We start from the raw sequence: 27,488 nt of genomic DNA on the forward strand, positions 1-27,488 counted from the left end.
AGGTCTAGAATAAATAGTAAGTCAGAAAGGCCAATGTTTGAGATAGGGCAAGCAATGCTGACATAGGCTTGGGAAGCTGGCATCTCAGTTTGTTGGGGGGCTGCGGCCACCCGGGCCTCTCTTGGGGAGCCTAGCAAGCCAGTGCTCACTGCAAAGATGTGAGAGCTTATTCTTCAAACCTGGATTTGAAAAGGGGGACAGACGACCAAAGTCTTGTGAGAAGCGAGCCCACAGTCTTTTATCAAAGGTCAGGACCAGAGTCTTCAGCTGATGTGAAGGTTTGCCAGTAGAGTTTACCTTGGAAATTGAGAATCGGTCACAAGGATTCATGTAAACCAGAAAGAGAAGTGGGAAGAAAATTAATCATTTATTCAACTCCTTCTGTGCCAGGAACTTCACACAAGTTTTCTCTGTTCGTCCTCAGAAATAACCCTGTGAGAAAGGCAGAGTTTCCTTTATCACCTGGAGGAACTGAAGCTCAAAGAGGCTTATATATAAGCTCATATATATAAGCTCAAGGCATTGCAGACAGCAGTCCGGATTAGGATCACAGGGGCCCAGGGCGCTCATCTCCCCACGGCACTGAGAGGCACCGTCAAGTAGTAGGGAAACACAGGGAGGTGCTAGTGTTCAGCCTCAGCAGTGTGAAGTTGCCTTGTGTAATCACGGTTGAGGGCTGGGCTGGAAGGGAGACTTTCTCTTGGTCTCATTTTCTTGCCACCTCCTCCTCGCTTTCCAGTTACTCTGTCCTTTGCTTCCTCTAGCCAGTAAAATGAGATTTACCATCTGAGGGCCCACCAACCACAACGCACAAACTGGGATCTGTCGTTGGCATAAAAGTCAAAAAATGAGAAATTCGCTAAGTGCCTTTTTTTCTCCTAAGTATCAACTCCCCTCCAGAACCTGCCTGTTTTCTTTTCCTTCCTGTGTCTTCATATGGTTCTGAGTCCAGAGTTTATAGTTCTCTTCAGGGGGGTTCATTAAGAGAAACTACTTCACTAGTGAGAAATAATGTTTTAAACAAAAAATGCTGCATCAAATAGATGGTTTCTATAAATGTATTCATTTCCTTTACACTCTTTACTCTTGAGAGAATGAATATTTATTGGTGCTTACTACTTATCTGGTTATAGTCTCCTTTTGTAGAAGATGTACTTGGTTGCTGCACTAAAACAGTTCTCCCAGACCAACCACCAAAGACTTCCATTGGCATTTCCCACATCCTTCATGAATGACCATAATTATGCTTCTGCACTGTCCTCTAATGGCTGAATGTCTGAACTACAAATGAGAAGTACTGTTAGGAAATGTCCTCTGTCTAGAGGTTAAGGCAAATTTCTCAGTTCACTAGGTGAGTAACAAATTGTAGTCTCCCCAGTAACAAAATATCTTACTTGCTGTGAATTATTTACCACCTTGACTATTGTTGACTACAGTAGAAAAAAAAAGTTATAAAGCTCTTCGGCTGTTTCAAAAAGATCTGTGGCATAGTTATTGAATGTAGACAATAATTAAGTATATAATCAATTAATAATAAGTATATTAGATAAGTACTTGGATAAGAAAGTATTGAGGACAATACCTTGTTCTGAGGACCAAAGACTTGTCAGGTGAAGCTGGGGCTTTAGAGACTGAACACATACACTTTCTTGGGGTAACATCGCCACCTTGTGTCTTTCTGAGATACTTCTGAAAAAAATAGGCAAACCTTTGTTTTAAAAAATGTTCTCTCATAAAAGAAATTTGAAAATTTGCTTCAAGGTTCAAACAGGAGAACAGGAATTTATTTCATTTTATTTTAATTCCAGTGTAGTTAATATACAATTTTATATTAGTTTCAAATGTATAGTAAGTATAGGGATTTAAGAATTCCACATATTGCTCATTGCTTATCAAGATAGGTGTACTCTTCACGAAAACAAATTCAAAATGGCTGAAAGACCTGAATGTGAGACAGGAAACCATCAAAATCCTTACAGGAGAACACAGGCAGCAACCTCTTTGGTTTAGGCTGCAGCAACTTCTTACTTGGCACGTCTCCAGAGGCAAGGGAAACAAAAGCAAAAATGAACTACTGGCACCTCATCAAGATAAAAACCTTCTGCACAGCGAAGGAAACAGTCAATGAAACTAAGAGGCAACTGATAGAATAGGAGAAGATATTTGCAAATGACATATCTGATAAAGGGCTAGTATCCAAAATCTACAAAGAACTTATCAAACTCAACACCCAAAAACCAAACAATCCAGTGAAGAAATGGGCAGAAGACATGGATAGACACTTTTCCAAAGAAAACATGCAGATGACTAATAGGTGCATAAAAGATGCTCAACATCACTCAGCATCAGGGAAATACAAACCAAAACCACAATGAGATACCCACCTCACACCTGTCAGAATGGCTAACATTAACAACTCAGGCAACAACAGGTGTTGGCGAGGATGTGGAGAAAGAGGATTTCTTTTGCATTGCCAGTGAGAATGCACACTGGTGTGGCCACTCTGGAAAACAGTATGGAGGTTCCTCAAAAAAATAAAAATAAAAATAAAAATAGAGCTACCCTAGGACCCATGAATTGCACTACTAGCTTTTATCCAAAGGATAAAAAACTGCTGATTTGAAGGGGCACATGCACTCCAATGTTTATAGTGTGGGAGCCCGACAGTGACCACAAGAAAGCGTGGTTAGGGATGCGGGGATGTGCCTGCACACGGGGCTCCCTGCCTGGGCGAAGCATGCCTGCAAACAGGATGCTCTGCCAGGAGGCCTGCACACAATATCCAAGTTTAATGGTCCGCTCGCAAACGAGGGAACATGCCCTCCTTAGAAATAAGGAGGAGGCTGGAATTGTGAGCAGGCCTCTTAGTAAACATGTTGTGGTCGCTTCCTCCCTTTGCTCCCCCCTGTCCTTGAAATGTGTTTGGCTACTTGCCCTTAATTGGTAAAGGAATGCATCTTGTAGATTTCAGTTTGTATCCAGTTACCGGGGTATGAAATAAACTGCAAGAGGGGCTTGCGTAGAATTGTTCCTCCGGCCGGAGTTGTGTCTGTGTCTGTCTTTTGTGTGTGTCTTGTCCTTTGTGTCATTTCGTCCGCAACATATAGCAGCACTATTAACAATAGCCAAGTTATGGAAAGAGCCCAAATGTCCATTGACTGATGAGTGGTAAAGAAGATGTGGTGTGTACACACACACACACACACACACACACACAGGAATATTACTTGGTGTTAGAAAATAATGAAATCTTGCCATTTGCAGCAATGTGGATGGAACTACAATATACTATGCTAAGAGAAATAAGTCAGAGAATGTTATATGATTTCACTCGTGTAATTTGAGAAACTCAACAGATGAACACAGGGGAAGGGAGGAAATATAACATGAAAACAGAGAGGGAAGCAAAGCATAAGAGACTCAAATACAGAGAACAAACTGAGGGTGGCTGGAGTCCCCTCCAGCATGTGGGGATGTGGGGATGGTCTGAACAGGAGATGGGCATTAGGAAGGGCACTTTTAGGGATGCGCGAGCACTAGGTGTCATATGAAGTGATGAATCACTGGGTTCTCCTACTGAAGCCAAAACTACACTGTATGTTAACTAACTTGAATCAAAAACAAACAAACAAAAAAGGTAAGTATACTCTTAATCCCCATCACCTATTTCACCCATCCTCCCACCAATCACCCTCTGGCAACCCTCTGTTCTATATGGGGAAGAGTTGGGTTTTTTTGTTTTCTGTTATTTGGTGTTTGTTTATTTGTTTGCCTCTTTTTTTGCCCCTTTGTTTTGTTTCTTAAATTATAACATGAATGAAATCATGGTATTTGTCTTTCTTTGACTGGCTTATTTCCTTTATATGATACCCTCTAGAACCACCCATGTTGTTGCAAATGGCAAGGTTTCATCCTTTTTATGGCTGAATAATATCCCATTGTATGTATATACTATATCTCCTTTATCCACTCATCTATTGATGGGCATTTGGGCTGCCTCCATATCTTGGCTATTATAGATAATCCTGTAATAAACACAAGGGTGTATATACCCTTCAAATTAGTGTTTTCATATTCTTTGGGTAAATACCCAGGAATGCAATTATTGGGTCATATGTTCTATTTTTAATTTTTTGAGGAATCGCTATACTGTTTTTCACATTGGCTGCACCGGTTTGCACTCCCATCAACAGTGGAAGAAGGTTCCTTTATCTCTACAACACTTGTTGTTTCTTGTGTTTTTGAGTGTAGCGATTCTAACAGTTGTGAGGTGATAGGTCATGGTAGTTTGGATTTGCATTTCCCTGATGATGAGTGATGTTGAGCACCTTTTCGTGTGTCCAGTGACCTGGATATCTTCTTTGGAGAAATGTCTGTTCGTGCCTGTTGCCCATCTTTTAACTGGATTTTTTCTTTTCTTTTTTTTTTTCTTTTTTTTTTTTTTTTTGGTGTTGAGTTATATAAGTTCTTTATNTTTTTTCTTTTCTTTTTTTTTTTCTTTTTTTTTTTTTTTTTGGTGTTGAGTTATATAAGTTCTTTATATATTTTGGATATTACTTGGACATGCCATTTTTAAATATAGGAAAACAGGATTTTTAAAAAAAACCAACCACACTGAGGCATGGCTTACACTTAATAAAATGCACCCTTTAAAGTGTATGAGCTCAATGAGCTTTGACAATGTATATGCCCAGGAAGCCACCAGCACCACTGAGATATTCGCATTGCTACTGAAAAGTACACTTGTGCCTATTTACAGATAACCCTATCCCCAGCCCTTACCTCAGGCCACCATTGTCCTATTCTCTATCAGTCTAGGCCAGTTTTGACTTTTTAGAATATCATATAAACACTACATACTCTTATACATATTTCATATTATACAGTATGTACTCTTTCATGCCTGTATTTAAGTATGGGGTTTTATTTTTGTTGTTGTTGTTGTTCAAATATAACCTTTCAGGCATCTACTCATATTACTGCATGTTATCAGTAGCTCATTTATTTTTGCTCCTGAGTACCATTCCTTTGTATAAATATACCCAAATTTATGTACACATTCTTTTATTGATGGACATTTGGGTTGTTTCCAGCTTTAAAACTATTATAAATAACGCTGCTATAAATATACATGTATCTAAGTGTGTACAGATGTTCTCATTTCTCATAGTAAATACTTCAAGGTAGACAGTTGGGTCTTAGGGTAAGTTTAATTTTATAAAAACAGCTGAGTCTTTTCTAAAATGGCCCTTATATTCCTAGAGCAATGAACAAGAGTTCCAGCTATTAATATTTGGTGCTGTCATTTTTTAAAATATCTATTCTGGTGGGTGTGCAGTTAATAATGAGTATACCCTATACCTGGGTGTACTCGGTTAAGCATCTGACTTGCTCCAGTCATGATCTCATGGATAGTGAGTTTAAGCCCCACATCAGGCTCTGTTCTGACACCTCAGAGGCTGGAGCCTGTTTCAGATTCTGTTGTCTCCCTCTTTCTCTGCCCCACCCCTGCTCACATTCTGCCTCTCTCTCAAAAATAAACATTAAATTAAAAAAAAATAATGGTGAGTATATTAACATGTCTCCCTCTCTCTCTGCCCCACCCCTACTCACACTCTGCCTCTCTCTCTCTCATAAATAAACATTAAAAATTAAAAAAAATAAATGGTGAGTATATTATCATATGTGTTACTTTGTTAAACACTTAGTTTACCTCTCTCTATAAAATTGGGATATCCTTTTTAAAATTTTTCTAAATAAAAACTTTTATTATTTACTTTTGAGAGACAGAGACAGAGACAGAGTTTGAGCAGGGGACGGGTAGAGAGAGAGGGAGACACAGAATCTTAAGCAGGCTCCAGGCTCCAAGCTGTCAGACAGAGCCCAATGAGGGGCTCAAACCCATGAACTGCGAGATCATGACTCCAGCCGAAGTCAGACACTTAACCAAATGAGTCACCTAGATGCCCTGGGTTATATTCTAATTATTAAATTATAAGGTTATTTATATATGCTGTATACCAGTCTTTTGCAAGATACATATCTTGTTAGTATATTTTCCTAGTCTGTGACTTGCCATTTTATATTCTGAAGTGTTCTTTGAAGAGCAAACATTTTTAATTTGACAAAGCTTAATTCATCAATATTTTATAGTTACAAGCTTTCTGTTACCTGTTTAAAATTTTTGCCTATACCAAGATCACAAAAATTTTCTCCTGTGTTTTCTAGAAGTTTTATAGTTTTGATTTTTACTGAGGTTTTTTTCCCCATATAGATATTTAGCTGTACCAGCACTGTTTGTTACCATTGAATACTTTGGCATCTCTTTTGAAAATTAACTGACCATATATGTGTGAGCCTAATTCTGGAGTCTCTATTTTGTTCCATTTATGTATTTATCAAACCTGAGAACAACATGACATTTTCTTGCTTACTGTTGCTCTACATTAAGTCTTGAAGTCCTTGACATTTGTCCTTGTTTTTAAATTATTTTGGCTACTCTAGGCCCTCTGCATTTTCTTATAAATTTTAAGATCAGCTTAAATTGTACGAAACACTTAGCTGGGATTTTGATTGGGAAGACACTGCATTTACTAATTTGGGGAGAACTGGCATCTTAATAATATTGAGTTTCCCAATCCCTGAACACATTTGTCTTTGCTTTTTGTTTTGGTAGTTTTCAGTGTATAGGTTTTGAATATATTTTGTTAAATTTATCTTAAATATTTCATGATTTTGATGCTAATACATTTTAATATTTTCATTTTCTAATTTTCCATTGCTAATATATAGAAATACAAGTGACTTTGCATATTAACCTTTGCATCATGTGGCCTTTTAAATTCACTCATTCATTCTAACCTAAGTTTTGAAGATTTCTTAGGAATTTCTATAAATAGTAATGCCAGGGGTACCTGGGTGTCTGTGTCAGTTGGTTAAGCCTCCAACTTCGGCTCAGGTCATGATCTCATAGTTCATGAGTTTCAGCCCCGTGTCAGGCTCTGTGCTGAGAGTATGGAGCCTGGAGCCCACTTCCAGTTCTGTGTCTCCCTTTCTTTGCCCTTCCCCTGCTCATGCTCAGTATCTCTCTCTCTCTCTCAAAACTAAATAAACATTTAAAAATTTAAAAAACCATAAACATAGTAATGCCACCTGCGAATAAAATGAACATTTAATAAATGTATTTAAATTCAAGTTAGTTAACATACAGTGTAGTATTGGTTTCAGTAGTGAAACCTGGTGATTCATCATTTATATGTAACACCCAGTGCTCATCCCAACTAGTGTCCTCCTTAATGCCCATCATCCATTTAGCCCTTCCGCTCTCCACCCACCCTCAGTTTGGCCTCTGTATTTAAGAGTCTCTTATGGTTTGCCTCCCTATATTTTAACTTAACATTTTTGTTCCCAACACAAAAAGTGCCTTTCACTTCTGTCTTGCTGTTTTCTACTAGCCCAAGATGGCAAGGACTTTATTCAATGTTGAATAAAGGTGATGGGAATGAACCTTGTTCCTGACCTTAGAGAAAATGAATTCAGTCTTTTACCATAATGTATGATGTTAGTTGTGCATTTTGTTAATGTCTTTTAACAGTTATGTTTTACTATTTCAGTAAGGTTTTTTTTTGTCATAAACTATATTTTGTCAAATGCATCTTTTCTTTATCTGAAGCAAGAAAATATGTTTTCTTCCTTCTCTATTCTGTTAATGCTAAATTATATTTATTTTTTGAATGTTAAGCCAACTTGGAATTTTTAAGAAAAATCCCACTTGGACATAATATATTATGCTTATTATACATAGCTAGATTCACTTTTTTAATAGGTTGTTAATTTTTGCATCAATATCATGAGACATTGGTATGTGGTTTTGACTATGTCTAGTTTTGGTTGTCAGTGATATTAGTTTCAAAGGTGGAGCTGGGAAGGGTTCTCTTTTCTCTATTTTCTGAGTTTATGCATACTATTATTATGATTATTCCTTAAAATGTTTGGTAAAATTCCTCAGTGAAGACATTTGAGCCTGGAGTTTTCCTTGTAGGAAAGTTTTAAAGTATGATCTCAACTTCTTTACTATATTTATAGAGCTATTCAGATTTTCCATTAATAATTTTTGTCTTGCAAAGAGTTTGTCTGTTCCTTCTAAGTTATCAAACTGAATGGCACAAATTTTGTACTATTCCTATCCTTTGACTGTCACAGGATTGATAGTGAACTTGTATGTGTTCTAGATCTCGGGTCTTCCAGGAAATCTTCATCTTAGAGCTCCTAATCATTGGCCCAGCCTTGTGGCAGCTGGCCTTATATTAATTAGCACAGCTTAACTTTCATTAACAGACTCCAGGGGACCTCTGCAGATTTCTAGAGCTCATTCTCCACCTAGCCCCCAGGTCCATGCTCGCCTGCCCTAAGAATTACAGCCATCTCTGGTACCTTGATCTCTAATAATTACCTCCTGAACTCAAGACCCCTGTTCTCTAACTGGGATCCTTTTCATGTGGTTTGGCTTTGGAGAGTGCCTTTCCAGCAGAAAGCTGGGGTGACTTGAAGACTCACTTTACTTGATCCTCTCCTTATGGATCAGCCTGTGTCTCCTGTTTCCCAGTCTCTGAAAACAGTTATTTCATGTATTGTGCCCAGTTTTGTCATTTTCTTACATTGGGAGGGCAGGTCTTTTCCCAGTTTTTCCATCATGGCTGGAAGAGGAAATTTTCAAACACTCTTGACCAGACCACTGATTTTCCTTCATCTAGGATATGCCAACCCTGTTGTCAAGAGTGCTTACAGCACTATGAGTCTTAGGTGGGATGCATTATGAACAATAAAAAGGGAGGTGATATTAAAATCCACGGAATCAACTCCAGCTATCATTGAGGGGACTGGATGTTACATACAGATAGATGGTCCACTTGCATAGTGAATACGTTATATCTTTCCTTAGTACATAATTCTTAGGCCAAAATGAACTAAACTGAGGGCTAGGTATTAAATTTCCCATTTATTAAAAGTGCTAGAAAGTAGCCATCTGGTGAGTCACTATGGGATGGTAGAGAAACGTAGAGATACAGTGGAAAAAATAATTCTGCTCTGGGAGTTAGGAAGCTTGGTTCAAATGCCAGGACTTTACACTTATTTTCCTCACTTGCTTCCATTTCTGTCTGTAAAAATAGGCAACTGAACTCATTGCTCTGTAACAAAAATTCTGGTTTGGCCATTTGTACTACTGTTCTGTTTTCTATTATTCTAAGCATTATCCCATGTTAATTGGTATGGTATCAGTAGGCTAGAACAATTATCAGCTTAAGGGTTAAATTACTCCTATAGCATCAATTAGGAGAGGATAGTAATTCAAAGAAAGTGAGTGGAAGATAAAAGGAGGACATATCAAAGAGCTTTCTGTACGGTGTAGAATCTCAATTTCCAATTAAAGAGTTCTGGGTTAAAAGGATCACAAGATAACAGGGCCTATTTTAATCTCCCATCTTCCTATTAAAATAACAATGTCAAGTAAAACAGAAGCCCAGAATTCACCTCCTCCAACATCTCATAGTAATTATTAGCAGCAACAAAAATTTCAAGAACAAGAACCAAATAAGAAAAAGCACACAACTTCATGCCATAACTTCAATGAGTTGTGAAAAAAGAAAAAATAAAGTTCTGATAAGCCTTGGCATACCTCCCAACCTTTACCCTAAGCTCCAGAAAGAGAGCGAATGAAATATTGAGAATCTTCATAAATATTTCTTACTTTGGAGAAAAGTCATCAGAGAGATCTAATAGGATAGTTAGGCAAAATTCAAAAAGACATCTTTAAGAGTAGAAGCCTCTGCAGCAAGACAGTGAGCAGAAACAGGGGAGGTATCGGATCTATGTGGAAACTGAAGAGTCTGGGACCACAGATTTCCCTCCACAGTAACGAGGTGCACTTTGACCCAAGTGAACCCTTAGGATGGGATACTGGGTCACATTTCAGAGGAGAAAACAGAACCCACAGGAAACACAGATGGAACAAGCCCTATGCCATTTTCCTACAACCTCAGGCTACAGAAAAGGAAACGGAAGCAAAACACAGCTTTCAAGCTATGGTTCTAGGGAGACAAACAGGAAAGGATGAGGGACACTGAACTACTGAGAGCAAAGTGAAACTTAAGCAGAGTAGCCCATGTTCTGTCTACACAAGATGAAAAAAAATGACACATTGATCTTGTTCTCTTTGTGTGTTTTACATTTTTATAAAAGATGTTTTTAAAAAGTATTGTATAAATTAAAACTATACATTTCTATGGTGTTGGCTGCGATCTTTCTTCCTTCATTCATGATTTTATTTATTTGGGTCCTTTCCTTTTTCTTTTTGATAAATCTGGCTAGGGGTTTATCAATGTTGTTATATCTTTAAAAGAATCAGCTGCTGGTTTTGTTGATTGGTTTCTAGTGTTGTTGTTTTTTTATTTCAATATTATTGATTTCTGTTCTAATCTTTATTATTTCCATTCTTCTGCTGGTTTTGAGATTTATTTAGTCTTCTTTGTCCAGCTCCTTTACATGTAAGGTTAGGTTGTGTATTTGAGACATTTCTTCCTTCTTAGGGAGGCCTGGATTGCTCTATACTTCCCTCTTATGACCAAAGGTTTGCTGCATCCCAAAGGTTTTGTGGACTGTTGTGTTTTCATTTTCATTGGCTTCCATGTAATTTTTTATTTCTGCTCTAATTTCTTGGTTAACCCATTCATTCTTTAGTAGGATGTTCTTTAACCTCCAAGCATTTGTGGTCTTTCCAATTTTTTTTTTCCAGTGATTGATTTCAAGTTTCAAGGTATTAAAGCATGAAAATATGCATGATATGATATTAATCTTTTTGTACTTGTTGAGAGCTGATTTGTGACCCAGTATGTGATCTATTCTGCAGAATGTCCCATGTGCACTTGAGAAGAATGTGTATTCTGCTGCTTCAAGATGCAAAGTTCTGAGTATATCTGTTAAGTCCATCTGGTCCGGTGTGTCATTCAAAGCCATTTCCTTGTTGATCTTCTGCTTAGATGATCTCTCCATTGCTGTAAGTGAGATGTTAAAGTCCCCTATTATTATTATATTATTATTAATGAATTTCTTTCTGCCTGTGATTGATTGATTTATATATTTGGGTCCTTGCAAGTTGGGAGATACTTACAATTGTTAGATCTTGATGGATAGGCCCCTCAATTGTGATATAATGCCCTTCTTTATCTCTTATTACAATCTTTGTTTTAAAATCTAGTTTGTTCTGATATAAGTATGGCTACTCGGCTTTGTTTTGATGTCCATTAGCATGATAGATAGTTCTCTTTCCCCTCACTTTCAGTCTGCAGGTGTCTTTAGGTCTAAAATGAGTCTCCTGTATGGAACCAGAAAAGACCCTGAAGAGCCAAAGTAATGTTGAGAAAGAAAACCAAAGCTGAAAGCATCACAATTCCAGACTTCAAGCTATACTACAAAGATGTAACCATCAAGAAGGTATGGTACTGGCACAAAAACACATAGATTAAAGAAACAGAATAGAGAACCCAGAAATGGACCCACAAACGTATCGTAGAGATACGTTTGGTGTTGGGAAAACTGGACAGCGACATGCAGATGAATAAACTTGGACCACTTTCTTGCACCATACACAAAAATAAATTCAAAATGGATGATGGTCCAAAATGTAAGACAGTAAACGATCAAAATCCTACAGAGAAAACAGGCAGCGACCTCCATGACCTCAGCTGGAGCAGCTTCTTACTTGACAAGTCTCTGGAAGCAAGGAAAACAAAAGCAAAAATGAACTATTGGGACCTCATCAAGATAAACACCTTCTGCACAGAGAAGGAAACAATTAACAAAACTAAAAGGAAACTGACAGAAGAAGATATTTGCTAATGACATATCAGATAAAAGGTTAGTATCAAAAATCTGCAAAGAACTTCTTAAACTCAACACCCAAAACCAAATAATCCAGTGAAGAAATGAGCAGAAGACACAGACACTTTTTTAAAAAAGACATTCAGATGGCTAACTGACACATGGAAAGATGCTCAACATACCCATCATCTGGGACATACATATCAAAACCTGATCAGATACCACCTCATACCTGTCAGAATGGCTAAAATTAACAACTCAGGAAAAAACAGATGTCGGCAAGGATGCAGAGAAAGGGGAATCCTCTTGTACTGTTGGTGGAAATGCAAACTGGTACAGCCACTTTGGAGAACAGTGTGGAGGTTCCTCAAAAAATAAAAAGAGACCTGTTGACCCAGCAATTGCACTACTAGGTATTTACCCAAAGGATACAAAAATGTTGATTCAGAGGGGCACACACACCCCAATGTTTGTAGCAGCACTATCAACAATAGCCAAATTATGGAAAGAGCACAATTGTCCATCAACTGATGAATGGATAAAGAAGATGTGGTATATGGGGCGCCTGGGTGGCTCAGTCAGTTAAGCGTCCGACTTCGGCTCAGGTCATTATCTCACAGTTCATGGGTTTGAGCCCCCCTGTGTCAGGCTCTGTGCTGACAGCTAGCTCAGAGCCTGGAGCCTGTCTTCTGATTCTGTGTCTCCCTCTCTCTCTGACCCTCCCCTGCCCATGCTGTTTCTCTCTCTCTCTCTCAGAAATAAATAAAACATAAAAAAAAAAAGAAGAAGATGTGTATATACAATGGAATATTACTCAGTGATCAAAACGAATGAAATCTTGCTATTTGCAACAATGTGGATAGAACTAGAATGTATTGTGTTAAGTGAAGTAAGTCATTCAGAGAAAGATAAATACATGATTTCACTCATATGTGGAATTTAAGAAACAAAACAGATGAACATAGGGAAAGGGAAGGGAAAATAAGAAAAAAAAAACAGAGAGAGAAGCAAACCATATGAGACTCTTAACTACAGAGAACAAACTGAGGGTTGCTGTAGGGGAGGCGGGTGGGGGGATGGGCTAAATGGGTGACAGGCATTAAGGAGGGCATTGTTGGGGTGAGCACTGGGTGTTACATGTACGTGCACTAAAACCATTATTTATACTATAGTTAACTACTTGGATTTAAATAAAAACATAAAATAAAACAAAATTGTACTAACATGCTACTAAAAAATAAAGTCACAGAGAGATGACAACAGCATACAGAAGGCAGATAAAGAATGTGAGAGTAGAAATCTAAAAGAAATAGAAGAAAACTCTCCATGAGACTTTCTGTGACCAAAAAAAAATCTTTATAAGGACATGAACTCCAGAAGATAATTTCTCATCAGTGAATAACTGAAAAAATAGAATGAAATAAAAAAGAAAACTGTACTGCTAAAAAAATTTGAGAACCAAAATAATATCAGAAAATGAATTAGAAACAGCAAGAAACAGAAGAGTTAAAAATGGAATTAATAAAGTATAAAAAGGCTTTAGCCCACCACAGTGAAAAAACAATTAATATAATATTTAAAGAACAAAGAAAAAATAAAAGGGCAGATAAACCAGCAGATCAAACAAAAAACTTTATACAAGATGTAAGAACACAAAATTTCCCTGAGAATTAGTCTATGTAAAAAGCTATATAAAGGAGGGCCTGGGTAGCTCAGTCAGTTAAGTGTCTGATTTCCACTCAGGTCATGATCTCAGGGGTGGTGAGCTTGAGCCATGTGTGGGGCTCTGTGCTGACAGCTCAGAGTCTGGAGCCTGCTTGGGATTCTGTGTCTCCCTCTCTCTCTGCCCCTCCCCGACTTGTGCTCTGTCTCTCTGTCTCCAAAAAAATAAATGCTAAAAAAAATTTAAGTATATAAAATATCAGTTTTTATTGAGGTAGCTCTTGTTTCCCATTGATTTCAGGAATAGAGAAAGATTTCTTTAATCACATAGAAGATAGGACAAATTTCAAGCTAGTGTCAAGTTTCACCTTACTAACACTTAGTGCTAGGATATAATGGGATAATTAATTTCAGTCAAATTTTCAAGAAAAGTTAAATGACACCCAATTTTATAACCACCCAAGCCACTAGACAGAAAGACAGGTATATTTAAACATGCATGAACACAGGAAATATAGTATTCATAAGGAACTTAAAAAGCCATTTGACAATGAAATTAACTGATCAAGACATAATTTTAAAAACAATGTTTAAAAACCTTGACATCCCCTTTAACTTCACTAATCATGGATTAGCATTTCATAATGTATAAGTGTTGAATCACTATGTTGTACACCTGAAACTAATATATTGTATGTCAACTATACTTCAATTAAAAATATATATATCTGATTCTTTTGTCTAGTGTACATTTTCACAAAGCTCTACATGTCTCCATTGCAACAATGGAAAACAACATTTCATGATTTTTATATTCCTATGAGATTACTGTATATCCAAAAATTTGCTCACTGGAACTTTTATTTCTCTTAGGAAACAGGAAGGGGAAAAAAGGCAATAAAACCTTGCCTTCTATATTAGTTTGCTAGTGCTGCCATAACCAAGTACCACAGGCTGGGTGACTTGAACAGAGATTTATTTTCTCAATTCTGGAGGCTAGAAGTCAGGGACCAAGATATCATCAAAGTTGGTTTCTTTTGACTTCTCTCCCTAACTTTTAGATGTCAGTCTTCTTCCTGTATCTTTCACATCATCTTCCTTCTGCACTTCTCTGTGTCTGAATTCCTTTTTCTTAATTTTTTTTTTTTTTTTGAAGTAGGCTTCATGCCTGGCCAGACCCCAGTGCAGAACCTGAACTTAGAACACTGAGATAAAGACCTGAGCTGAGATGAAGATTCAGACGTTTAACTGACAGCCACTCAGGCACACCTAAATTTCCTTTTCTTATAAGAACACCAGTCTTATTGGAATAGGGCTCATCTTAATGACCTCCTTTTAACATAATTAATTCTTTAGAAACCTTATCTCCAGGGGCACCTGCATGGCTCAGTTAAGCATCAGACTCTTGGTTTGGGCTTGGGTCATGATCTCACTGTTCAGGAGTTTGAGCCCCACATGGGCTCTGTGCTGGCAGTGCAGAGCCTGCTTGGGATTTTCTTTCTCTCTCTCTCTTTACAATCACATTCTGAGGAATTGGGGTTTAGGACTTCAACATGTGAATTTGGGTGGCACACAATCCGGCCAATAACATTTTCCATGCCTCACTATAAAGGAAGTGTGATTGAATGTCATTCTGTTCCAGTATTTAATAAAGGGGTCAGAACTCCTTGTCTTCTTTAAGAGTCAGTTGGTTATAACTAGGTATGTGGTCAACTCATCCTGTCCGCTTTGTCTTACAGAGATGCTGGACTTCTCAGAACCTTGAAAACAAAGCAAAACAAAATAAAAACCAAGGACTGACTGTTAGACGGAAAGAGTGGAGGAGTCTCAATGTTGCTTCACTTTGTTTTAGATATAGCATAAAGAAAACAATGGAATGACTCTCTAGTTTCTTTCCATCTCCTGGAGTCTTTAATTTTTCTTAAGTTTATTTATTTTGACAGAGACAGTGACAGCACAAGTGGGGAAAGGGCAGCTAGAGAGGGAGAGAGAGAATCCCAAGCAGGCTCTACACTGACAGCACAGAGCCCAATGTGGGGCTTCAACTCACGAAGCCACAAGATCATGACCTGATCCAAAACCAAGAGTCAGACGCTGAACCAACTGAGCCACTCAGGTGCCCCATCCATTCCCTGGAGTCTTAGAATTCATTTTTTTACTAATACATTTTGAGTAGTTTTAAGTTTACAGAAAAACTGAATAGAAAGTACAGAAAACTACAGTGTGATTGTTGAATGGTATTGTAAGATTATGTTTAGCTTTGCAACTGCCCTACTGTCTTCCAAAGCTATTGTGCCATTTTGCATTTCTAATAGAAATGAAAGTCTGTTGCTCCACTTCCTCATCATAACAGGCAATAGTGGTATCTCATTCTTTTAATTTGCAATTCCCCAATGACATGTGATATTGAGCACCTTTTCATATGCTTATCTGCCATCTATCTATCTTCTTTACTGAGGTATCTGCTCAGATCTCTTGCCTATTTCTTTAAAAAAAATTATGTCAGCTTGAATAAAAATAAATAAATTTTTTATTTAAATTTTAGTTAGTTGGGGCACTTGAACTTTAGTTAGTTGGGTGGCTCAATCAGTTAAGCATCCAATTCTTGGTTTTGACTCAGGTCATGATCTCACAGTTCATAAGATGGAATCCTGAGTTGGGATCCATGCTAACAGCATGGAATCTGCTTGGGATTCTCTCTCCCTCTCTCTCTCTGCCCCAACCCCACTTGCATGCATGTACACGTACACGGCACTCTCTCTCTCAAAATAAATAAACTTTTAGTTAACATACAGTGCAATATTGGTTTCAGGAGTAGAATTCAGTGATTCATCACTTACATACAACAGCAGTGCTCATCACAAGTGCTGTCTTCTTTTAATGTTTATTTCTGACAGAAAGAAAGAGAGAGAGCATGAGCTGGGGAGGGGCAGAGAAGGAGACAGAGGATATGAGGCAGGCTCTGCACTAACAGTAGAGAGTCCAATGTGGGGCTTGAACTCGTGAACTGTGAGATTATGACCAGAGCTGAAGTTGGACACTTAGCCAACTAAGCCACACAGGTGCCCCACAACTGCCCTCTTTAATACCTATCATCCATCTGGCCCATCCCCTACCCACCTCCCACCATCAACCCCCAGTTTGTTCTCTATCATTAAGAGTCTCTTGTGGTTTCCTTTCCATACATTCATTTGTTTTGTTTCTTAAACTCCATATGAGTGAAATCATATGGTATTTGTCTTTCTCTGACTTACTTATTTCACTTAGTATAATACATTCTGGCTTCATTGACGTTGTTGCAAATTTGCCTATTTTTTTAATTGCTGAGTTGTCAAAGTTTTCTTTGTATATTTTAAGTAACAGTCCTTTATCAGATATGTTTTGCGAATATGTTCTCCCAGTATGTGGCTTGTCTTTTCATTCTCTTACAAGTGTCTTTTGTAGGGCAGAAGTTTTGACCTTAATGAAATCACACTTGTTTTTTCTTTCGTGGGTCATACTTTTGGTGTTGTCTCTAAAAACTCAACAGCAAACCCAAAGTCACCTGGGTTTCCTCTTATGCTATCTTCTAGATTTTTTGCATTTTTTCACTTAGGTCTATGATCCATTCTGAGTTAATTTTTGTGAATGATGGAAGGTCTTTGGCTAGATTCATTTTTTGCATGTGGATTTCCAGTTTTTCTGGTACATCTGCTGAAAAGCTAGCTGTGCTCCACTGAACTGCCTTTGCTCCTTTGGCAAATTTCAGTTGACTGTATTGGTGTGGGTCTGTCTCTGGGTTCTCTGCTCTGTTCAACTTATCTAATAAAAGCTTGGTTTTCACACATAATTTGTCATGGAAATATGCTTATTATTTGTAAGCACTTGTATATCAAAGTGAATTTCCTGATAAGAAATAATGGAAACTCAGATGGCTCATTCTATAACCCAAATATATTCACATGAAAATAATTACAATGCTGTAATATAATAGAAAATAACTAAGAAAATGCAAAATATAAAGAAAACTAAAGAACTTAACTTGCACTTACCTTTGAAAACCTTTATGGCTGGTGTGAGGGAGACAAGAAAGGGGAGGGTTATTGTGTAGGATGATTTTCACTGTCACTAATAGAATCATTGCTATCTATAGGTTCAATGGAATCCTTTTTACATTACCGTATTAATAAACTCTTATCATATACTGTATTTAATGTAACTGGTAATAAGGCAGCAGAAGAAAGGGTCTACTTATGCAGGCAGCCTGACCTAGAATGAAGCAAAACATTCCTCAGCTTACTCTTGTAAGGAAAAGGAAAGTAGTAACCTAGGTGCTTTGAAATGACAAAAAAAAAAATACACTAGTGACAGTTGTGGGAACTTTCCAACATTCTGAAAAAAAAATCACTGATTTCTGCTAAACACCGAGGCCTGAGACTGAGCATCTGAGCATAGGAGACGATCGCCCACAATCCCACACAGAGAGTGGGAGGGAGAGAGAGAGAGAATCATGGACTCAGTTGTGATCATGTGACATTCGGTGCCATGTACTACTCATATTGCACAACATCGCTCATTTATCAAGGTAAAATTTATTAGAAATGTTTCCTCATCTTGAGTAACACTCACAGAACAAGTTACTCGCAATCCAAGGTTTTGCTGTATTTGTTTTTTCTTTCACCAATACCACATTATCTTAATTAGTTTAGATTTACAGTAAGTCTTGAAGCGTAGTACTGCCAATTTTCCATGTTTCTTCAATACTGCTTTGGCTAGTCTTCTGTTTTTCTGTAAGCTTTAGAATCAGTTTATTGATATCCAAAATAATTTGCTGGGATTTTGATGGGAATTGTGTTACATACCACGTTGGGAAGAACTGGCATCTTGTAATATTGACTCTTCCTATCCATGAACACAGAGTTTCTCTCCATTTACTTAAATCTTCTCTGATTTCTTTCATTAGTCTTATAGCTTGCCTAATATAGATCTTACACGTATATATCTCAATCAATCTGCCTCCCTTCTTTCCTCCCTCTCTTTTTGGTGCTAATAAAAACGATGTTGTGTTTTTTATTTTCAATGTTTCATTGTTGGTATCTAGGAGAGCAATTGACTTTTGTAAATTAACTTTGTATCCTGTAATCTTGTTATAACTGACCTCTTAGTTCCAGACTTTGTTTTTAATTCTTTGGGGTTTTCCAGAGCCAATCATGTCACCTGTGAAGAAAGACACTTTTCTTCCTCTTTCCTAAATCTACATGCCTTCCCCCCATCCTTTTCTTGTTTTATCTCATTAGCTAAGATATGATGGTGTATAGGAGTGTGGGGGTCTTAGAACTTCTTAATTTACTGTTTCAAAAGAATTACACTGTGCCTCACTAAAAGAATTATCCCTCATTTAGGGAATATTCCAAAACACTAACAGAAATTGGGAGGGGAGTAAGGAGGAAGGGTGTTAATTTTCTCATCACAGCAAGGCACCAATTTTATGGCCTAAAATTAAAACATTTTAAGAATATGTATCTTAAAATAACTCCAACCTTCATGTTTTTCACAATATTTTTCTTTTTTTAACTATTTATTTGAGAGAGAGAGAGAGAGAATGTGAATGGGGGAGCGGAGAGAGAGAGAGAGAGAGAGAGAGAATCCCAAGCAGGCTCCATGCTGTAAGCGCAGAGCCCAACACAGGGCTTGCTCTATGAACCATGAGATTATGACCTGAGCTGAAATCAAGAGTCAGACCCTTAGCTGACTGAGCCCCCAAGGCGCCCCTTACTGGAACATAGGCACATCCATTCCTTTACACATTTTGTATTGCAGCTTTGGCACTACAGCAGTGGAGCTACAACAGACACTTTATGGCCTCCAATCCAGAATATTTACTATCTGGTCCTTCATTGGAAGCATTTGTTAACCTAGATCCATTAATCTATTATTAGTACAACATGTAATATTCTAACTATATTATTTTGTCACTTTTGTTTATTGCCTGCAACAATTTTATAAAAAGAAATTTCCACTCATCAATGATTTTGGTTAGATGGTACAGAAAAAGTAGAATAAATGCTTAATTCTTATCCTTTATTTGCCAGTTTTCAAAGTATTTATATGCTTCATTTATATTCTCCAAAGGGGACTGAAAAAAGTGCTTAAGTACAATTATAAATGCATGGATTTAAACATATTCAATGTGTCTCCACACATTGCATTTATCATCCCTACTGAGGTCCACAGTGTTCCATCTTTGGCCAGCAGGAACCTCTTCAGGTTAGCTCCTGAGACCTTCTGATATAACTCTAGTCATCTTCTTGAATAATAGTCCAGATTCATAGAGTTCCTGCCTCTGCCTCGGGATCCTCCATCTTTCCACAGAGCTCTAATTTCTTCTCCTAGAAAATAGTGTAGGGGCGCCTGGGTGGCTCAGTCAGTTAAGCATTGGACTCTTAATCTCAGCTCAGATCATGATCTCACAGTTGATGAGTTCAAGCCTGCCTGCTTATGATTCCTTCTCTCTCCCTTTTCCTCTGCCCCTCCCTCCCCCCCCCTCAAAATAAATAAATAAACTTTAAAAAGAAAATAGGATAGAGAAACCATAATCTGGGGACTAGGAACTCACTGCCACTCTGTTGAACACTGTTTCTAGGCCTTTTTAGAGGACAGAGCCAGGAAATTTATTTGCTTTCAGAGCAAATACTCCATAAATCATAAATCAAACTCAAGATGCCAGGGTTGTAATTTAACAATGCCAGTTTCTCCTTTTAGCAACTCTGAAAATTCTAGTTTTCAATGACGCCAACATACTGACTTTATCCCATAACTACAAATAACAGTCTCAAAAACAATACCAATAATCCTACCGAAAATATTACTAAAAATTCTTTAAGTTCTCATGCTTTTCATTACATCCTTATGCCACACAGATTGCTGTTCTAAACTCATTTAGGACAGTTATTCTGTATTTCAAAAGTTTACTCTTAAAAGATTAAGAGTTTAAAAGTAAAATATTCACAGCTCCAAAATCAAATCTACCAAATGAGGTATATCCAAATAGGTTTCACTTTTACCCCTATTCTCTCCCCATCATAGGTATTCATACAATTTTAAAAGTTCATCTTTTCATAAATGTGTGTGTATTAATATGTGTATGTAGATATTATTAAAATTTCTTAGTTAAGTTGTCACATACTATAGACTTTTTTTTCATTTAACAAGAACTTGATCAGAAATATAAACTTCTCAATAATCTACTCACAGTAGTCAAAACTCCAAGAATTAACTGAAGTCTAAAATGTAAGAATAGTTTGAGAATGGAACCCTTAGGAACACTAATATCTAAGAAACTGGTAAAGACTGGCTAACTGATCAGTTATATCGATGTCTCCTTTGTCCTCTGGCACACAATGAAACTATGCTTCCTGTGACTTCTGCAGTTCCGTGAAGCCTTACTGGTGAGTTCTGGTCAAAGAGAGGTAGGGGAAAGTGATGGGTGCTGTTTTCAGGACCCTAAAGTCTCACACAATCCTCCACATTCTTTCTCTTCCCTCATCTCCTGGCTGGATGCAAAGGAGACACCGGAAGACTCCAAGGCCCTAGAAATGGGCAGCACTGTGTAGGAAGGAGTGCAAGATGCTAAATGACTATGTAAAACAGACCCCATCCCTACCTCAAGTCCACTTTAGACTGGTTCTGGGCAAGAAATAAACATGGTGTTAAAGCAGATGTTGGGGTGTGTGTTAGAACAGTGAGCCTGCCATGAACATACAGGGCCAGTGCAGGAAACAAAGTCTCTTAAGGAGGTTCAGAAATGGTCAGAAAAGTGCTTTTTGGTTTTTGTTTTTAAAAGTGAAAGTAGCAGAGAGTTTCAAGAGCAAGTAGTTGATGACATCAAATGCTGTAGAGAACTAGCAAGACTTGCTTATTAGAAGTGACAGTGTAGGGTCGCTGGTAATTAAGTATGTACCATCTAAATGTCTCCAGTCATTTTCATTGCTCTTTTCTAGTTCTTGTGTTTATGAAGAAATAAAACAGAATTATTTCTTTAAAGTACTTTAAAAAGTGTATTTGGCCCAGGGGTGCCTGAGTGACTCAGTTGGTTGAGTATCCAACTCTTGATTTTGCCTCAAGTCATGATCCCAGGGTCGTGGGATTGAAATCTACATTGGGCTGAGCATGGAGCTTAAGATTCTCTCTCTCTCCCCCTCTGCCTCTACCCAACTCATGCTCTCTCTCTCTCTCTCTCTCAAGAAAAAATAAAACCAAAACCACAACTAACTATATTTGGCCCGATCATATTTACCTTTAAAATATTTTTGTCCCAAAGACTATTTGTTTCTATATCCAATCTTTAATTTTTCTGGAGATTTACTAACACTTTCATGGTTCTGTAGCACTCCACGGGTACATGTAGTCTACTTACTGAGCATCAGCTTCTCCTTTAAAAAAAAAAAAAAAAGGCGGATTTTCCCAGTTTTGGATACTTACACAAGATAATACACAACAAAAAGATGGGTGCTCTGGGGTCCTTGGTTCTTCCTAGATCCTACGCCCCACCTCCCAGTCATATAGCTAGCTGTATACAACTACTATTTGTCTTAGAGAAGAAATAAAACATAAATTCCCAAGAAGAGGGACTTGAAGGAAGCCTAGGGAAAGGAAATGGAGATCTGGGAGAATAAAGAAGGGCAGGATGTGACGGGGGAATTATAGGCAAGATAATGAAAATACATAAACCTAGTTGAAGCAAGGGAACAAGGAAGAGCACGTCAGAGCTGCCACAAATCAAGGATGGCTGCTGTGACATCAGCATTAAATGGTGAGCTCTGTGACTACATGTGTTTCTGTGTGCAGGACCAAACCGCCAGGGGTTTCTTCCCATCAGCTGTAAAATGCAGCATAGCCTCCTAGGGAGCTGCTCTCAGCTGGGAAGGTCCCTAAAGCCCAGGATATGGTAGAATTTTACTATCCCTTTATGAAATATCTTAGTACCTTTAAAAAAAAAACCTTAGAAGTTTGAATATTTAAACTAGAAAGAACTGTCAATGGCAATACAATTTAAACATTAGCAAATCTATATTAGCTTTTTCCTAAGCATAGACATACAAATACATATACATCATATAACACAGTGTTATTGTGTAACAAAAAATAAAACTTCTTAAGTTACTGCGATGAGAACTCTAGTTATGTGTTTTCAACACCCATTTTGAAAGTCTATATAAAGAGGATATAGAGATGTAATTTTAAACTCTCCTTCAAATAAGCAAAGAGATCTTGCTTGGGAGTAAAATAAATGTAAAAATAATATCATATATCCCATTTTCAATTAAAGATTTTATTTTCTTACTTTAAGGAACAAAAGACTAAAACTCTGGGTAAAATATTCATTAACCTAACCAGAAGCTTTTTTACTTAAGCTTGGTGTTTAAAAAAAAATCCTCTACCTCTACAGGGTTTTAAATTTTTTCTTGCTTCAGGCAGAGTCAGGAATCTAAATGGAGCATTAATTCAGCGTATCTCAAATAACACCATTAATATTTCACTGGCATTTTTAAATTAAGGGACAATTTAAAATTTCTACCACATATACTTTCAATTTATAGTCATCATTATTTGTCAGAACAAAAAGTTAAAGACTTGATTTGGTGATCTGTGTATACTTCCTCCATATTACAAGTGATTTCATACATAAAAACTGTTCAATGAATACCCACACAAATAAACCAAGAGTCTACAATTAACAGTTTACTGTATTTGCTTTATCCCTTATCTGTCCATTGCTCTATCAAACCATGAACGCACCACTGACCTAAGTAAGTTGCAGATCATTGTATACTTCACTCCTGCCAGTGGTTATATCATTTAACTAGGGTTTAATATTTGCTTATAGTGCTTTATTTTTTGAGGCAAATTTTATGTAAAGTAGAATGCACAGGCCTTAAGGGTGCTATTTGATGGACTGTGAGAAATGCATACACCTGTTACCTTGGACTCAACATCTCTGTCACCCCCAAACACATTCACTTGTTAAAGTACTACTATGATGGAGGTGGGGCCTTTGGGAGGTAATAAGGTAATGAGGGTGGAGTCTAATGATGGAATTAGTATACATATAAGGGGAAGGACTAGCACTCTTTCAGCCACATGAGGATAGATAAGAGAAGACAGCCCTCCTTAAACAAGGAAGAGGCCCTCTACCAAGAGCCTGACCATACTGGAGCCCTGATCTGGGACTTCTATCCTCCAGAACTGTGAAAAATAATGTGTATTGTTTAACCCATCCAGTCCATGGTATTTTGTTATGCAATCTGAACTAAAACACCCGTGTAACTCTAACCCTGGTCAAGTTACATACTTTCATCTGAGTTTCCTCCTCCTCCATCCCTACTCCCAGTTTTCACCGTACACTAATTCTATCTACCTCCTAGACTTCTTAACAACAGAATTGTAAAATATGCAGCCTTTCACACAGATTTCTTTCACTCATCATAATGTCCATGATATTCATCAATATTATTGCATATATATTTTTCCCTTTTCTCAATTGTGTACTAGTATTTAATTGTGGGATTATACCATTTCATTTATCCATCTCCCCCTTTTTATAAGTTTTTATTTTAATTCCAGTTAGTTAACATAGTGTTATTGATGTTAGTTTCAGGTGTACAATATAGTAATTCAACACTTCCATATAACCTATCTGTTCTTTTGATGGACTCATGAATCACTTTAGTTTTTTTAATTACAAATAAACTTGCTATATTCTTGAACAAGTCTTGAGGTGAACATATTTTCAGATATCATCAGTAAACACCTAAAACTAGAATTGTGAGGTAAGAGGGTGGTGTATGCTTAGTTTTATAACAAACTGCCAAAAGTTTTCCAAAAAGACTGTATCATTTTACACTCCTACCAACTCTTTAGTTCTGACTGATTTCTTTTTTTTTGTTTGTTTATAATTTTTAATTATTTTTTTTCATATTCTCAATTTCAAGCATTTATTTTTCTTTTTTTTACAAATAGTTTATTGTCAAATTAGTTTCTACATAACACTCAGTGCTCATCCCCAAAGTGCCCTCCTCCATGCCCATCCCCCCCTCCCAAGTTCTGACTGATTTCTGTTTATGCCCAAATTTGATGTTATCAACCTTTTTAACCATTCTTGTGGGTGTGTAGTAGTATCTTGAGATATGATATACCACATTCTCATTATCATTCAGTTGAAGCTACTCTCAAATTTCCCTTGTGATTTCCAATTTGATCCATGATTTATTCAGAAGAATGTTATTTCTCAATACTTGGATTTATCTTGTTACCTGGTTGTTACAGATTTAATTCCATAGTGGTCAGAGAAAACCCATGTATGATTTGAATCTTTTTAATATTTAAGACTTGTTTTATGGTCCAGTATGTTCTATCTGGAAATACCATGTGCACTTGGAGAGAATGTACCTGCAATTTTGGGGGTTACTGCTCCATTTATAGTTAGGTCGTGGTGGTTGTCAGATCTTCAATTTCTTCACTGATTGTTCTTTTTTGTCTAATTCCATGAAGTGCTGAAAGATTGTTAAAATCTACTTGCTTGTAGATTTGTCTCTTTGTCAATTTTTGTTTCATGACATTTGAAGCTCAGTTGTTAAGGGCGCACAAACTTAGGACTAATATAACTTCCTGACAAACTGACCTTTAATCATTACCAAATGCTACTTTTTATCTCCAGAAATTCTCACGGTTAAAATCTACATTATCTAATATTATCTGCTCTCAATAAGCCCTGGTAGCAAATTCTGACATTGTCTTCTTATTGTTTCTACTTCCATCTATTTACTTGCAACTTATGCCTTTATATTTAAAGTGCATTCATGCAATCAGCATATAGCCAAATCTTTGGGTTTTAAACCCACTTTGACTTGTTTTTTAAGGGGAATTTTAAACCTAAAAATTACATTTAGATGCAATACAATTATAAATGTGGTTATATGGAGTTCTCCTGTTTTGTTATTTGGTTTTTTGGCTGCTTTGCTTTTTTGTTATTCTTTGTTCATCTTTTCCTGCCTCCTTTTGGGCAAACTGTATTCTTTGTTTCTTTTTTTTTTTTTAATTTAAAATGTTTTATTTCTTTTTTTTAAATGGCTTTTTTTTTTTTTTAATTTCTGAGAGAGAGAGAGAGAGAGAGAGCGTGAGCAGGGGAGGGTCAGAGAGAGAGGGAGATACAGAATCCAAAACAGGCTCCAGGTTCTGAGCTAGCTGTCAGCACAGAGCCCGACGTGGGGGTTGAACCCATGAACTGTGAGATTACGACCTGAGCCGAAGTTGGACGCTTAACCGACTGAGCCACCCAGATGCCTCATGTTTTATTTATTTCTGAGAGAGAGAGAGAGAGAGAGAGAGAGAGAGAGAGAGAGAGACAGCGGGAGCAGGGGAGGGTCAGAGAGAGAGGGAGATACAGAATCTGAAACAGGCTCCAGGCTCTGAGCTAGCTGTCAGCACAGAGCCTGACGCGGGGCTTAAGCCCCACGAACCACAAGATCATGACCTGAGCCGAAGCTGGACGCTTAACCACCTGAGTCACCCAGGCACCCCTCTTTTATTTTTTTTTAATTTTTTATTTTACAACCAAGTTAGTTAGCATATAGTGTAATAATGATTTCAGGAGTAGATTCCAGTGATTCATCTCCTATGTAGAACACCCAGTGCTCTTCCCAACAAGTGTCCTCCTTAATACTCCTTACCCCTTTAGCCCATTCCCACCTATAACCTCTCCAGCAATACTCAGGTTGTTCTCTGTATTTAATGGTCTTTTATGTTTCGTCCTCCTCCCTGTTTTTATATTATTTTTGCTTTCCTTCCCTTATGTTCATCTCTTTTGTATCTTACATTCCATATATGAGTCATCATATGATGTTTATATCTAATTTCGCTTAGCATAATACCCTCTAGTTCCATCCACATTGCTGCAAATGGAGAGATTTCATTCTTCTTGAAACTGTTATTTCTTTGAATGTCATTCTAATACATGATGCTTTTCAGGTATATCATTTGCAGTTATTTTAAGTGGTTGCCATTTTTTTTGAGGGGGATAGGGAAGAGGGAGGGAGAGGGAGAGAATCTTAAGTAGGCTTCACCCAGCACAGTGGAGGTGGGGCATGACTCTGGGATGTATCTGACAACTGTGTAATTAAGACTTGAGCCAAAAAAAAAAAAAAAAAAAGACGGAAGCCAAAATTGAGCTGGCTTTAATGGACTGGGCCACCCAGGTGCCCCTAGTGGGTGAATTCTTAACACAGTCTTAGTACCAAACCACTTCACAAGAAATATAAGAATATAGCAATAGGATAGTTCCATTTATCACTTCCCTAGCTCTGTTGTCAGTGTATGACATTTGGCACTTCCAAAATCTATGTCCATAAGTTCTGAATTCAAGGAGAAACTCTAATTGCTTATGTGTGGCTATACAAATATAACACTTACCAAAATATCAAAGACCTAATGGCTCAGTGTGGTGTTCCATAATGTTCAGTGTTCTGTTATATGTATGTTTCAGTGATGGAGCGGCACTTTCCTTCTAGGTAAGATCCTAGGTTTTCCAAATATGATGATACATGATTATGATTTTTGTCCCATGTCAAGGCAAAATACTGGAGCCTGTTAATACTTTTTTCATAGGACATTTGACTCCAGGATGTGTTGGAAGTGAAGCAGAGTAAAATAGTTTCCAAAGCCCCCAAGGTCTGTGCCACCTACTAGCTCTCATATCCTAACAGTGGGGCAAGGTAAGGGTACCTGGGTACCTGAGAAATAAATATAACTCAGGAGCAGCTGACAGAGTATTGAATTCAGAGAGGCGCTAAAACTGACAGTGCTAGAAACTTCAGTCCCTAGAATCTCCTACTAAGTTTTCTTTTAAATATAGATTTTTAATCCCTAAATCTCCAGATATTGATTCAATGGGTTACAGGTCATAAGCCTAAGTA

The 27,488-nt window shown here is 37.4% G+C and overlaps 1 long non-coding RNA gene across 1 annotated transcript in view; it reads right to left on the reverse strand.

The window, feature by feature from the left end:
• Positions 1–354: 354 nt before the first annotated feature.
• LOC120245355 overlaps positions 355–27,488 on the reverse strand; it is a 28,152-nt gene continuing 1,018 nt past the window's right edge. The window contains exons 2-3 of the long non-coding RNA XR_005531767.1: positions 1,583–1,689; positions 355–432 (exon numbers count right to left, since the gene is read on the reverse strand). This is a non-coding gene — a long non-coding RNA (uncharacterized LOC120245355). The remainder of the gene's footprint in view (positions 433–1,582; positions 1,690–27,488) is intronic.

The sequence above is a fragment of the Hyaena hyaena genome, unplaced genomic scaffold, assembly GCF_003009895.1.
Source record: "Hyaena hyaena isolate Hyena2069 unplaced genomic scaffold, ASM300989v1 scaffold_420, whole genome shotgun sequence".
NCBI lineage: Eukaryota > Metazoa > Chordata > Mammalia > Carnivora > Hyaenidae > Hyaena > Hyaena hyaena.